This window comes from Symphodus melops (assembly GCF_947650265.1).
Source record: "Symphodus melops genome assembly, chromosome: 3".
Lineage (NCBI taxonomy): Eukaryota > Metazoa > Chordata > Actinopteri > Labriformes > Labridae > Symphodus > Symphodus melops.
In genome coordinates, this window is record NC_136693.1 from 28,750,688 (window position 1) to 28,765,740 (window position 15,053).

General features: G+C 40.6%; 1 protein-coding gene across 1 annotated transcript in view; it reads left to right on the forward strand.

Moving 5' to 3' along the window:
- The first annotated feature begins 13,666 nt into the window (after positions 1 to 13,666).
- Positions 13,667 to 15,053, forward strand: part of znf536 (zinc finger protein 536) — a 213,499-nt gene continuing 212,112 nt past the window's right edge. Inside the window, exon 1 of the mRNA XM_079339213.1 lies at positions 13,667 to 13,741. The gene's annotated coding sequence lies outside the window, so the exon portion shown is untranslated. The remainder of the gene's footprint in view (positions 13,742 to 15,053) is intronic.

The following is a 15,053-nucleotide window of genomic DNA, read 5'->3' on the forward strand; positions in this document are numbered from 1 at the left end:
AAGTAATAAACCTGGAGGGTGCAGGGAGAAGGCCTTGAAATGCGGGACACAAACGAAAAGGATAGGAGTGTTGCAGGTGTGATTATTATAGACCTTAAGATTTTTGTAAGTTAACGTACCTGACATGAAAAGGAGATGCAGTTATAGGGTTATATCCACAGTGCAAATAAAGTTCAGCATGTCCAGGGAGAAATAAGGTCAGGGATTAAATGTGAACAAGACCTTCCTCTTATTACTACACTTCTGTCCCACTATCCAGCCTGTAAGCATATGACTGACTGGTGCCAAGCCTGGCCTTATGCTTTTTGTCATCGTGCCAGCAGCAACATCCCCTGGTAGGCCCCAAAATGATGCATCTTCTTTGATACATTCTTAAGTACACATCAGACACAGTCAAATATTAATCTGCCATACTCGCCAGCCAAACAACATCTGTCTCAAACATGAACTAACATTCCCAGTTTTTACTTTTTGGCTCATACAAATATGCCTCTCCAACTTCAGAGCATCCATCTCCAAGCACAAGTGTGCGCACGTTTGTGCATTTATTTACCAATTCATAAAAATTCAAATACTCAGAATAAAATGTAGCAAACAGAAGAGCAACCATAAGCATGAAAACACATCAGATTTATTCTGCCTGCCTTGTTTACCGGTTCACGGAACACTGCATGCAAACAGAATGCAAATGCTTTTGATTGAATCAGGTGATGCTGAGGTAATTGTATTTGGAGAAATGTCCAAGATTTTTTTTTTCCATCATTATCAGCGGGGGGTTCTTTATGAAATCCATCTTAAACAAAAGCTATCATCACTCCCGAGCTTTGTGATCTTCCTTTGTCACATGCGGATGTGGATGCGTCTTTAATTTCCTTTCAATTAAAAGTAAATATACGCCTTTATTTTTTTCCCCACTGTGAAATCCAAACAAGAGGAGTCAACACGAGCAGACAGGTGAGGAATATTCATTTATATCTGCCTGCCTGCTTTTTCTTTTTTTTCCCCCTCCTCACTGTTGATGCTGATGATGTGATTCAACAGGCAACACTGTGCCTGCACGCCTTCTATCAAACACACCCACGAGTTTGTAAGCAAAAAAGAAAAAAAAAATCCTCTGCCAGCTTGTCTTGTTCAGAGCTGGATGGGGAAGACAAACAAACACCAAACAAGTGCAACACAACACAAACTTTACTTCATCATTAAATGGCTGTTAATCCATGTCTCCTGGAGCTACAGCTGCTTTGATCAGAGCTAAATTGTCACAAAGATGCAGCTCTTCCAGTCCTTATTGTCGACTTGCTCGTCAACATAGACATTAATGCAGTGACAGCAGTATTGCTTATTGACAGCCACTGCTGTGAATTAGTTTAAATAGGTGTTACTTCCCATCAGCCCACTGTGTTGGATAATATCTCCAATAACAGTTAGGTAGGTTGTGTGTTGTAAACAAACTTCTCTCGTGTTTCATTCACAGGCCATACTAATGAGGAAATACATCTTTAACAATGCAGAAAAGTACAATTATACACCTTATAATAATAGTAGTTCAAAGTCTATTATAACTTACAACCGGGAAAATGGCGTCATTCCCATTTCCACAGAGAATACCGAGTGCCTGTTTTCAGCACTATGTAACTGTGACTGTATAGTTTTGGCCTCCTTTTAATAAGAAGCCAGGTAGCTCACCTCTATACAGTTTGATGCATTGGCTGAGGTTAAGAGACGGGAGAGAACGGTGGCGGACTAAGTGACCAAGGAGCCGGACTAAAGAGTAAATATTTGACTACCACGTCTGCACATCTTTTCAAGGGTACAATTTCCAGGTGTAGAGCTGCTGCTTATGCCTTAACATTATGATACCTTAACATTGATTTCATGTTTTCTGGGTGACCTTTACTTGAATTGAAGCAAACATAGAGTCATCTAAAACACCCCTAAGTAAACTTCCTTAAGCTAACAAACTAAGCAGTGGTGAGATCGTTCTGAAACTGAGCTGTGAGCGCTTTGACTGTGACTTTCTAACAAGGCTAGGCATTACAGATGTTATTTAAATACGTACTGTCTTAGTTTTGTTAATCAGTCAAAAAGTTATGTGTTACGCATTTAGTGCAAATCCTGCGACTGTGCAATAAAAGTCCACTTCACTCAGGTCTTCAAACCTCATACCTCCTTTGATAAAAATACCAAATTCTGCTGTTTTCACAGAAACTGCAGCCATGATTGTAGCAGTGAGTAGAAAACAACAAAACTATATTTAATTTTCTCATTGCACATCAGGAAGGACACTGGTCTACCTTAAGTAATACTGAGTAAAGGACTTGATTGAATTTCACTGATGTCATTACGAGGTCACATTTCACTGTGTGTTATGATATAAATTTAGTTATCCCACCCCTCCTCCCTCTCCGTCTCGGCCCTGTGTAAGGGACTCGTGTTTATGCTTTTAAGCCAGCCTGGTTCCTTTTCTCCCCGCACAACATGATGGATGGTCCCATCTTTCACAAATGTTTTATTGCATCTGTCATTAGCCAAAGGTGTCGCAGTTGTACTGTAAGAAAATGCAAGCGCACTAACCCCACCACACTGCATGAAATCGGGTTTACACACACAAAAACACACAATTCATTTCTTCTCCTCCACTTTTTTTTTTTTTTTTACTCCTGCATGTATTCAGAATTAAGTGCAGACACACTCCAAGCTTTACTTGAATGTATGTAGAGCACAAAGCCTCCGCTAGATGGAAAGCAGCTACACACTGTGTGTATATAAGTATTTTAAGCCCAATGTGGTACATTATACCTCCCAGCACACAGCAGTTCACCCACTTCTGCCTGAACCAGTCAGTGAATTTGATACTTGTCAAGACGAGTGCTTCCTCGGCCCATTTCACATATGTACTCCTGATATTAGAATAAAATCAGCATTCTTTGGGATTGCATTGCTAAATAGTTTGAGTACATCTTTAATACATATTGTCCAGTCTCTAATTCTTTTACAGCAACAGGACGTATTCTCAGTGATGTCACACAGTGGTTTCTGAAGAGATTCTATGAACTGTGGAGCAAGCTGTCAAGGCCAGAGAAACAAGGTTTAAATGTTCAAAAATCAGGTTTCTTTATTCAAAAATGATGTTCAACAAAAGCATCAGTCAAAATATAAAGCACATGTGTTGGAAGGGTTCAAAATAATGTAACTCTACTGATAAATAGTGATAATTTAACAGGACATTAACTCAACCAACAGACCTAAAAAATTGAGACCTGGATATGGGTACAATTAATACAGCGCACATGGGAGGGCTGCACACAAGATAACACCAAGGAACCCTGATCCCCCCCCCCCCCCCCATGCCGTCAGAGCACTTGGTATGGTCCATTTATAGGAATCCAGGCTCCGCCCTCATCTTTTGTTCAAACCAGGAAGGAGAGCACATCAGCCAGGTAACTCAAAAGAGAAACTCCTTAATCTAATTTAACCAAGTCAACAAACATACAATCACAGTGTGTACTTCAACAAGACAAATGACAAACCAGACAAACAGCACGTTATGCTTGTTAAATAACTGTGAATAAAAGCACATGAGTGTGTGGCTGTGTCCATCACGCCAATGAAGGTGGTCGCCATATTGGAAATGCTATCTAAACCTAACTTTTGATCAGCAGCAGGCAAAGAGATGGAGCAGAGGCAGACCTTAAGTCTCCTGGCACACAACTTCAATACTCCCACATGCCAGTCAACTCAACCTCATTCCCTATAATTAGTACTGAACTTAATGAATAACTCTTAGACATAAATCAAGTTAAAATAATAAAAATAAAATGTCCCTCTGTAAAGAATCGAGGCACTGATACCAAATACTGAACCGTTTATTTAACCAGGCTGAAAACATCTGTAGTAAAAATGAACATTTTGACATTCGTTGGCTTTTACACGAACCCTCAAGTGGCGACTCGCAGAACTGCAGTGAACTTCCTCATTGGCTTCATTTTTCACTACAGAAGGTTGTAGCTTTGCTGAAAACTCACTAAGCACTCGTTACGCTGGACTGTGTGTGTGTTAGGGTAGTGGGGAGAGATTTGCTGCTTGCCATTCATTATTGTGTGCTGTATTATATTCATATATTTGTATGAGCCACAAACACTGACAAGGTATTTTTGTCTTGTGAAAATTGCAGTCTTATTTCTAGTAAGAGATGGTGCCTGATAAAAGGTTAAAGCTCAGTATAGCTTTCACATTTGAACGTAGATCGTTCACGATGCACAAGATGAGACTGAGATCAAGATCAGAGGATCCTCAAAGTCACAAGCCTTCATTCTCTGGGCACTGTGACAGTCTGAAAATGTGATTGCATACATCCAGTGGTGGTTGAGATACTTCAGTCTGATTGGTCGAACCAAGAGTCTTAAGCCTGAAAGAGACAAGAAAGGGACTTTAAATGTCCATGCTCTGAACTGATTGAGCTTTATTTGTACGCTCCTGAACACGGTATCCACTGTGCTCTTCACTCAGTGGGGAGAGTCACTGAGGTTAAGATTAAAGGAATTAGTCTGTTCAGAGTTTCCGTTCTGAGTTAAAAGCCTCAAAAATCTAATCAACATGCTTCATGTCCATCCAAAGGTCACAACATTATCCTGTATGTGTAAAACCACTAGATGTGTAAAGAAGTGACCGAGGTCTGATGAAGGAGATATTTTGACCCCCCCCCCCCCCCCCCCCCCCCACCTTCCTCTCTGCGTCTTCCTCACTTCTATTTTGTTGTTTTGACCCTGCAAAGTCTGACAAAATTATGAATAACATTCCTCGCCGTCCTGGTTGTTTTTCAGGAAAGGCTCATGCAAAATGAATGGGGGTGGCACATTTTTATTGAAGTTTGATTTAAGGGTGTGTGTGTGTGTGTGTGTGTGTGTGTGTGTAGGGGGGGGGTGTTAAAGAGAGAAGAAGAAAAGGCAGGAGAGAGAAAGAGAAGGATCTTGTCATAAATTATTTTACTCATATGCAGCTTTGCCGATGTATGTTGGATCGGTAAATAATGCATCACCCCGATGCATAATTAGGACAACAACACTATTCTTTCCCCTCACTCACGCTTCCTGATGAGTTTGTAGCTGTCGTCGGATTCCTCCTCCTCTTTAATAGATGCAGAGGCCACCTGATTGATCTGAAGAAAAAGACTCCGTAAACGGCCTTTAAGTGCTGCTGTTACTCTTTCACAGAATACACCAACATGCCCATGCACCTTTCCATTTCTTCTTCTTCTTCAAATTTGTGTTCAGATCAAAATTGTAAAGGTTATCATGTGAATGCTCATTATCATTTAGACACCAAATAAGCAAAGTAATGTGTCCTAGAACACAGGCAGCGCCTTGGTAATGTTTCCACCAATGATGTACATGTACATTGGCTATGCAGATTCATTAAAGCCCGGCCGCCGTGATGAGTCTAATGCAATGTGACAAAATGCAAAGCGCCGTTAAAATAAAGGTGGGGAAAAACAGACAGGAAAGAAGAGGAGGTTATTATTTAATATATGTGTCTGGGTGTGTGCGTCCGCCTGTGTGTGCGTGTCTTCCTTTCTCGTCTTTCTTCGGCAGGAGATAACACCTTTTGGAGGAACTGCCTTGAAGCATTATCCCCTAGACAGGATACATGGCTAATCTTCGGCTTTGAGCCATTACGCTACATTTATCTGTGACCCCCTCTCTCTTTATATCATTACAGTTAAAGTCCATAAAAGTGTGTTTAGACAAAGATGAAGGCATTACCTGCTCAGAAACCCCAAGTGCTATTAGAGGCTTAGGCCCCTGCCGATGTGCACTGGATATTAAATATCCTTTATCTTAAACTCCCTCTCTCTCAGCTCTCTGGGTAAGCTGATATCTCACTCTGCCCTGCCTTATATTGCCATAGGCGTAATAAATACACAGATATCAATGGGCCAAGTTTGTCCCGTCTCAAACGATTATGTGAGGCATGCCTCCCCTTCATGTAGTGGGAGTAGCAGGAGAGCTTTTATTTATTTTTGTGGGTGGGTAAGGACAGATATAGTTACAGACTCAGACAGAGTGGAGGAGCAGAGCGGGTTATCTGCTGAGCCGAGAGGACGAATGAACCGCCCAGACCTCCGGCACACACACACACAAAAACACAGATAAATAGTGGACAGACACCTACCCCTGCACAACAACATGTCACTATGTAAAAAGCCAGACACACATTTGCACTCACATATACTGTATGTGTCAGGAGAATACATATGGGCAAATGACTACATCGACCGAGGCCGAATAAGGACTTGCAAAATCCTGATGATGAGTATCTCAGGGAGGGAAACAGGCCATGATATCTCCTCAGAAAACAAAGGGCTGACTTTATGGTCTTAAGGACATTTGTGTAATAGAAACCGAATCATCCACAGTTAATGTCACAGTCTTTGAAAAGGACACTTCTCTTCAGGGTATGGAAACTTGAGAAGCAAGTCTTTATCACACTCCCTCACTTGAGGCGGGGGACAAAAGTTAGGAGGTTAAAAATAACACAAAGGTTTCTGGTTGGAGAGCAGTAAGACAAGAAAATGTGACAAATAACCACATCGATAACAAGTCAATTACTGGATGGTGGCATGTTATGTATTCATTTACATGTCAGCACCTCTGAACTTAAAGTTCACATGAATAAAAGGTGGCAGAATATTTCAAACAGCAACAACATCATCTGTTGTTATTGTTTTGACTGAGACCCCCTGGCAGGCTGAATTTACAAACTGGGCCTTTAAATAAAAAAGGAGGTTAGGGAGCTTTTGAGAAAATCACAATCCCTGCTTACTGTCACACTACTGAACACACACAGCCCAGTACAAGTTTCTTCACTGCACAGAGATGTGTAAAAAAATCCGCTCCCTCAATATTTTACATGGATCTAAGTAGAATTCTGCCACTTTGCCCGACGGTGGCTCTGGAGGTCAAAACACATCATCATCATCTAAAAAAACCAAAACAAAAACATTAAAGAGAAGAACATTACATGAGATAAGATTATATTTCACAAAAACAAAACAACATTTCACACATCAAGGCCTTCAGGACCAGCGTGGTGCCCCTTAGCGCCCTGGACTAAATATCAGATTGTTCTTAATCGCAGTATCATATCTGACTTTGAACAGCATGAAAACAGTGTCTTCGGGTTTATGTTCCACAAGGCATATCTCTAAAACCATTTTCTGTCTTATCCATTTGAATAAATTAGACCCACTTTCTTCAGGTTTCCTTTTCTTTCTTTTTTTTTTTTTTTCCCCTCCCTCTCCTGTGCTCATGTCTGCTCCCCCACCAGACACCGAGTCACTTTCACAACTTTCATTACCTCTCTGAGGGCAGGCTGAGCGAGCTGGCAGGGGAGATGGGTGTATATCTCCTAGCTATAACCCGTCGTCCCCAGAGTGTGGAGGTCAATGAGATTAACCTATACCTCCTTTTTTCCTTCATTACATACTCCAAATTACACCCACTTTCAGATGAGAGAAAGAAAGAGGGAATCATATATGGGCTGATATCTATTTAAAATCTAATCCCTTTGGGTGAATTGCTCAGCCTTTCCATTTCTCTTATGTTTCTGCCTATTGCCTCTGGGCTCCGCGGTGCTGCGGTGCGCTACGGCGCCGTTCAGGAAGGTGCTATAACCTCGCCCCTGTTCGTATTAACTTTAGATTCATCTGCACTAATACAGGAGACACTTAAGATTATAACTCCCTCTTTTCTGTTGTTATTGCTCAGTTCAACATTTCAGACTCACAGACACTCGCTCTATGGGCACGAAGCTGGCAGCTCGACTCATAAGGACGTCCCACTCGTTGAAAATGCAATATACCCCACACATGACGACTAATGATTATAGACATTTTAACAATTTTACAGTTTAGTTCACATCGTGTGTGGAGGGCAACAGCACACCACAAAAAAAAAAAAAAAGATAAGATGAGGATGACCAGAGTTGTGCGACGGATGTATTTAAAACATCGTTTTGTATTTCTTCTCTGTGTAACTGAGGTTTAAATCTGGAGAACATCATTTGTTCTTAAATTGGCAACCACACTGAGACATTTTATTATTGTTGACCCGTTCTCTGTTTACATGTACTATAGCGTGCAGTACATCTGAAACTCACTGCCTTTCACCACACTATTTGTTCTTCTGTTTAACTCCTGCGTGACTGTTTAAAGACCCCCATATAATCAGATTTCATGATTTTGATTTTGAATGGCTCATTATAAGAACAGTACTTCATGATGTTTCACATGCACATGCACTGTTCGGACAATAAGGTAAACATGTGCTGTAAACAAGATCTGGCCGACAGGCTTTGATATGTGAGATTTCAAAGCAGTGTGTGACGGCTAACAGAGCTCAGACCGAATCCTCTGTGCCCAAACTGAAGGTGCACTGGTCAACAAAAAGGCATGTACTTCATATGTCATGGGCAGCAGTCTGGAAAATGACAGTATATACAAAACAAAAGGAGACTGCTTGGATAAAGAGGAAGTTCAAACTCACCAACAGGGATCTAACAGATGTACATTATGTATACAGCGGATAGGCCAATGACAACTCACTGGTGAATAATCTACCTCTGCTGCAGAGCTTGCAAAAATGATACCAGAACTTCAAAGTCAGTTTCCAAGCATTTACTTTATTTATTTTTTGGCCCCCTGTAGTTTAGTCTGTAGACTATTTATAGAATGCATATTGTTCTTTGTACAGACTGAAGAGCAGTTATTCTGTGCTCTGATAGGCTGATGTCACCGGGTCGTCTTAATTGAAAGGAAACAAACGTGCTGACGTTTTCCTGATCAGATGGTCCACTTGATACCATCCAGATGTTGTGCGTTCTTTTGTGAAGATGACCTGAAAATACAGATGACTTTTTTTTGAATGCTGATAATGTTTTTTCTAACTATGACAATTTTTTCTTTCTTTCTTTCACTGCTTATAAACCCTGATGATATTTGGGGATAATACAGCAAATTGAGTTTACTATTTTGAGAGAGGTTTAATCTTAATCAGAGGTTTGATTGTAGCAAAGTAATTTCAAGAGAATTTTTAATAAAAAAGAAAATACTCATCAAGTGATCACATGGTAGGATCAGAAAAGAGTACATGTACATATAAGCAGCAAACTGATTGGAGAGGAAAAGATAATAAATATAGTCTACGGTGGTTAACTTGAACTTGTGATATCTCAGTTGTATTTGTAGAAGGTCATGGCTGTGTCCACAGAGGTCAAAGTTTTACTGGCCTTTCTACTGAACTATATATTGCTTTTGACTAGAGTATTATTTTTAAGAAAAAAAAACGACAAAAGGGAATCTTTAAACAGATCAACAAATTGCTATTTTTGAGCAGCCAAACCTCTTTGACGTGGGATAATTAAGGTGTAAATAGGAAGTTCAGTCTGTCAGGGTTTGGGTTGGGAACCGGACAGTCGCCCTGGTAGCTGGAGAGGGTACCAGTTCACTTCCAGAGGAGACGTTTTCTTTCTGAATAGATGGAGGCAAAATCCGAGCTAAAACAAAAGTGACTATTACATTTAAATGTCTATCATGCAGATTAAAAACATACACGAGATGTATTATTTTGAAACACAATTATTCAAACTTCCATTAAATTAGATGAATTTGACGTTCAAACCCTACTTTGACATCATAAAATAGATCATGGACAACCTGAACAAGAACGGATTGTAGCTTATTGAATAACGAGCCAACACGCCCTTCTCTGCAAAATGTGAAATGTTGCTCGACCTACATGAGGGTTCTTCTGGAACGGATTGTTGATTTTGAAAGTGTTTCATTTTGTGTTTTTTTTTATTCCTCATGGCCTCTTAAGAACTCATCATGATTGACACTGCAAAAGGCTGATGTTTTTATTTTTTTATAACGTTAACGTTAGCATAAGTTCCTTGTTACTGGAATTGCCTGATTAACTTCTGCTGAAGTTTACAGCTTTGTAAAAAGGATGAACTGTTCACAAAGTGACATGTTTAACTGTGCCCACCTCTGTTTATCTGTACTGAGACAAGATCATTTTGGTTATAGGGACTTTTAACTAACAGGAAGAGCTCTATAATGAGTTGATGCACACTGCATACCTCAGCCCCATGTTGATCTTTAGTTTTAATTACATCGGTCTCTTATCTATTCCTCCTCCAAGCTGTGGTCTAGGGACCTAATATACATTTTTCACACTGACCAAATATCTTGTCCTCCATCAGTCATGGCTTAAAATGCTGGATTTGTTCATAGCTTTCAGTGAACTAAAGCCCCTGGGCTCCATGCTCTCTGCAGTGCCACTCGTTGCAAAGCAGCATCACTTGTAGCATGTACCAACACTGGCCTGTAGAGTCATTAACATCAACGGGACAGCTCAGAGGTCAACTCAGACCGGTAGCTGCTGAGAAACAACAGGAAGCAACACTGAATATTATCTTAACATTAGCGATGGTGGGATAATTTGTTTATCAGCGAACACGTCTGAGGTGCATCAGCTGGAGGACGGCGTGACGGATAGAGCGCCATTGTGGTGGGTGTGACGGAGTAGGCAGCAAGCCGGCTCATGTAACTTCCTGGTTATGAATAGCCTCGGTGGAAAGGTCAACGCCATGACAACCCTGTGATGGATGTCACTGACGTCCAATTAAATTCTTCTAAAAAAGGCGCCTTTGAGGCTTTGTGTGTGCTTATTAAATATAAAACAGCTAAATCAAAAGTCTGAGGGGCCTGCTTCTCTGTGCCTAATGCTGGCGAGGACAACCAAGAGCATTTCTTATTCCTCAATTATTCATGTTTTTGATGAGGGGGTCAATAAGGGGAAGAGTACTCGTTATGAATGTTTGGAGCTAAGCGCAAAGGTCACAAAACACAAATACAGACACACACACAAATACACATCTTTTCAACCGATTTTAACTCTTCTTCCCCCTCCTCACTCGTTCTCTCTGGATAAATAGGAGAGCAAAGAACAATACTCCCGTGCTTTGAGGAATGCAAATATTTGTGGCCAGGTTGTTGAGCTTTCTTTCTCTGATCTCACTCTCTCTTTTTCGCTTGGCCTCCCTCTCTGCACACAAAAACACACAAACACATACACACTTAGGGCTCCGTGCAAACACACAAGCTGCTTTGAGGAAACTGGGACAGACAGCCAGACCATGAATAAGAGGATGCAGGTTTTTGTTTGTGTACTATTTGGCCCTTTGAAACTTCCGGCACATCCACATGTGCGCACGAATACTCGTGGAACACACATTCAAATATGACCACTTCCTTGATTCAGTCACCCAGACCGAGTTTCTCTCCCCGAGTCCAGTGGTAAAAGTCCTCTCACTTTTTGAGCCTACCTTTGGTTGAACTTATGCTTCTCTTTTTTTCCATGTCTTGTGTATCCACTCTGAAATTATAGATGGGGATAATAATAATAATGTCATTTTGTACCGGAATCTTAGTCATTACCTGCAGTAAAGTGCTTCTAATTGATACCACCAGAGAGATAATGATTACAATGCCCTCCAGGAACATATTATTGCAATATTAACCTTTGTATATACTTTTATGCAGAAGACTCCAGCACATTAAGGGATCTCTAAATCTTACTTGTGCGCTGTAATGCCATTACAAAAGAATGGATACTCGGAGGTGTGCCCTTTTCCTGATTAAGTGTGTCCAGGGGTTTTCAGCCATCTGCAGGAGATGGATGACATAGAAGTGCAATTTCCAACGTCTCTCTCCCTTCTCTTACTGGCTAAAGCTTTCACTCTATTGCATGCATCTCTCTGCAGTTCTGCACTAAAGATAACCTTTTCTTGTTCGGATTCATGGGTGAATAAACAGTCAAGTATGGTTGGATGTTTTCTATCTGTAGATGGTTACCTTTTTTTAAAGGTAACTTATCGTGAGTGTGTGTGTGTGTGTGTGGGTGTGGATGTCATCCAACTTTTTGACTGGCTTGGCTCATCTGGGGCCATGAGGTTTGTTTGCACAGACTGAAATTAGAGATCCTTTCTATATCCACTAGACACTGCTAACATTTAAAGGTATAATATGTCGAATTTTACTCCCATCACTCCCATGATTCCCCTCCAGCCTCGATGTCATCTTTTGTTATTGTTTTAATTGAGAACACATGATGTCAATGATGACGATATTGACGATGACTTTGATTAGTACTCTCAAAAGCAGCTGTTGATGTAGTTTTTGGTGTTGATGATTTATCAACTCAAAACTGTGCTTTGACTCTGCGCACTTCCTGTCAGCACCAGTGTTAAAACCGTTTATTTAATTTGTTTTTATGACCAAGTACATTTACATACAAGGAATTTGTCTCGGTGTATTGGTGCTAAAAACAGTTGATATGGGAAATGAGGCTAACTCTACGTAGTTTCCTCCTAACTCTCGATTCCTTGATTATGTTTTACTCACTCGCTGATGTTTCAGATAAAAGTGTCTGCAAAATTAATTGTAGGAATAAAATAGCAGGTGATTAATGTGGTTTAAATTAACTATTGAGTGTTTATTTCTGACCTTAATCTGGTTTCCTGTGATTCCCACAGACATTCAGAAATATTACTTCTATAAAAAATATCTACAAAAATAGACAAAATGACTGACTACCAGTCCTGCCACTCTATTCATTTACATACTTTGCTTAAACCTTGTATTTATTTTAAACACATACTAACCATCAACCATCCTGCAGTTCCTCTGTCCTTTTTTTTTTGTAATGTTTTGCAAAAGACAAATAATGCCAGGACAACGTGCTGTATGGCTCTGTGACCTGATATCTAAAAAAAGCCAGAAAAGAAGTCGCAGTCTCTGCAGTGAGCAGAGTTTGAAGATAAATCCTTGAGCAGAAAGAGAGACCTTTGGTTAAGACCAGAGTGCTGCTGACAGAGGGCAAATGAAAACAAATTAATTCAGTGAGGACTGTGGTTATGTCTGCCTGTGTGTGTGTGTGTGTGTGTGTGTGTGTGTGTGTGTGTGTATGCGTGTGTGTGTGTGTGTGCATGTGCGTGCAGCAGTCTGTGTGTATGTGTAACTCATGAAACAGTCCAAAACAGCTTCTTAAGACCTGATGGCATAGGACAGGAAATTGGGATATCTGAATACTCTGGAGACCTCTTGGCCTGGCCTCGCACAGACTCCCACCCCCACACTCCTCCCACCTGCAGTAACAGGCTTCAGCCTCTGGTGGGCAGTGCACTGAGCACAGGTTTGACCCTGTGAGGATCACAGTGAGGAAGGCAGAGTGGAGGAGATTCCTCTTCATGCACCATACATGCACATTGTTGTACTTGGAAAGAGTCACAATCGGCTGAGCGACAACTTCATGAAGTTTTTTGGGGAATTATCAGTTATCTGTTTAAGGGTTTAGTTTTTGAAAACTAAATAAGAACAAGTAGATTACAGCATGACAACAAATACCTCCCGACAGAATGACAGCATTAAGGATTTTAGTGAGAATCTCAGCATGACACGTTTATGTTCGAGCACCAAAGCCCTGCAGCAGAGGCAGCCATTATGAAACAAGCAAGGGAGAAAGAAGAAGTTACATGTGGTTGATGAATATACTTTTGAAGCACTTGTTGGCTGGGACACATTTTGGGACATGCAGCACTTGGACATGTTGGGAGGATAGAGGTGAGGCTGAAGCCAAGAGTGAATTTAAGCCCACCTGTGACCCTGCACAACCAGGTTCTGGTAAGATCATGAATAGATCAATCTTCCGAGCTCCTATCACTGGATTTATTCTCATTATTGTTTTTTTGTATTATATTTGCTGTATGAATGATTGCTCTCAGGGACAATTTGGCGTCACGTTTTTCTGTCCAGTTCGTCTCGTTCTGAATTCTGGACAAGATGATCCTTTCTACGTGAACACTTATGAAGAGTTTGCTGTAAAGCTTTATTTATACTTTTATTTCTTTGTACCGTTTTGCTAAGAAAAACCCAAGAAACTGTAAACATTTGCTAAACAGATTGAAGTGAGTTTTATCTGTTGCACTTTTTTTATGCTACATTCAAACGTGTCTGGATGAGGAAGCTAAAGATGCTTTCACTAAAGTACCCAAAATATGTTGTTTCTTATCAATACCACACAGATAACAACCGATGCAATCTGTAATATTATCATGATCGATAGTATCGAAATGTATCCGAAGCCAAAAGATGAGAGAGGGAGAGAGGGCACGGTCTTAATCGCACAAATTTGAGGAAAAAATGACAAATACGTGGAATCAAACGTGAATCTAATGTGAATTGATGTGAACGTGAATGCATGCCAAAAGGTTTTCAATATATGGGCAGGAATTCCACAGCATTTATTTAAAATTAGCCTAAAGTTTAAGCCAAAGACTTATTTTTCATTGTTGAGGTATCAATGGTTATCTATTGTGTCTGATTTTTACTGATACAGAAGCTCAACATCTGGTATTGTGACAGCCTCTATATTTCCCCCACTCTTGTGCCGAGATAGTTCAAATCAAAAACTGTTTAAATAGCATAGACCTGCAGGAGTTTGAGTGTGACACAACCTTGACACGATGTATAGATTCAGACTTGCTTCGGGTCCAGTTGGCTCCTCGGGGCGTTTTCCTGAAGACCTTGACCGTTCAGCTTTCACAACAGACTGACTGAGCAGCATTGCTCTTTTTTTTTCAGCATTACCATACTGCATTTCTGTGCCAAGCCAGTGACATGGTCAAGGGTACAACAGCTGTATTTATTGTGTCAGTGGTAGTGCCAGTAGCATTTGTCCTGCAGTGTTTACTCTCTGCTATATGTCCTCAGCTGCTTTGCTCGTTTTCAACCCAGTCGAGCGAATGTACCTGTTTCTTATTTCAAGGCGACAAGATGGCCTGGAAAGATAGATAGATGGCGAAGAATTTTTTTGTGTTTAGTATTCATCTCATAGTTGTAACACAAGGCCCACTTGTCCTTGAATGCTTGTTACAAATAACCCACATAATTCCCACAGGCTCAGAGATAATTCACTGATAATTTAAGGCACTGG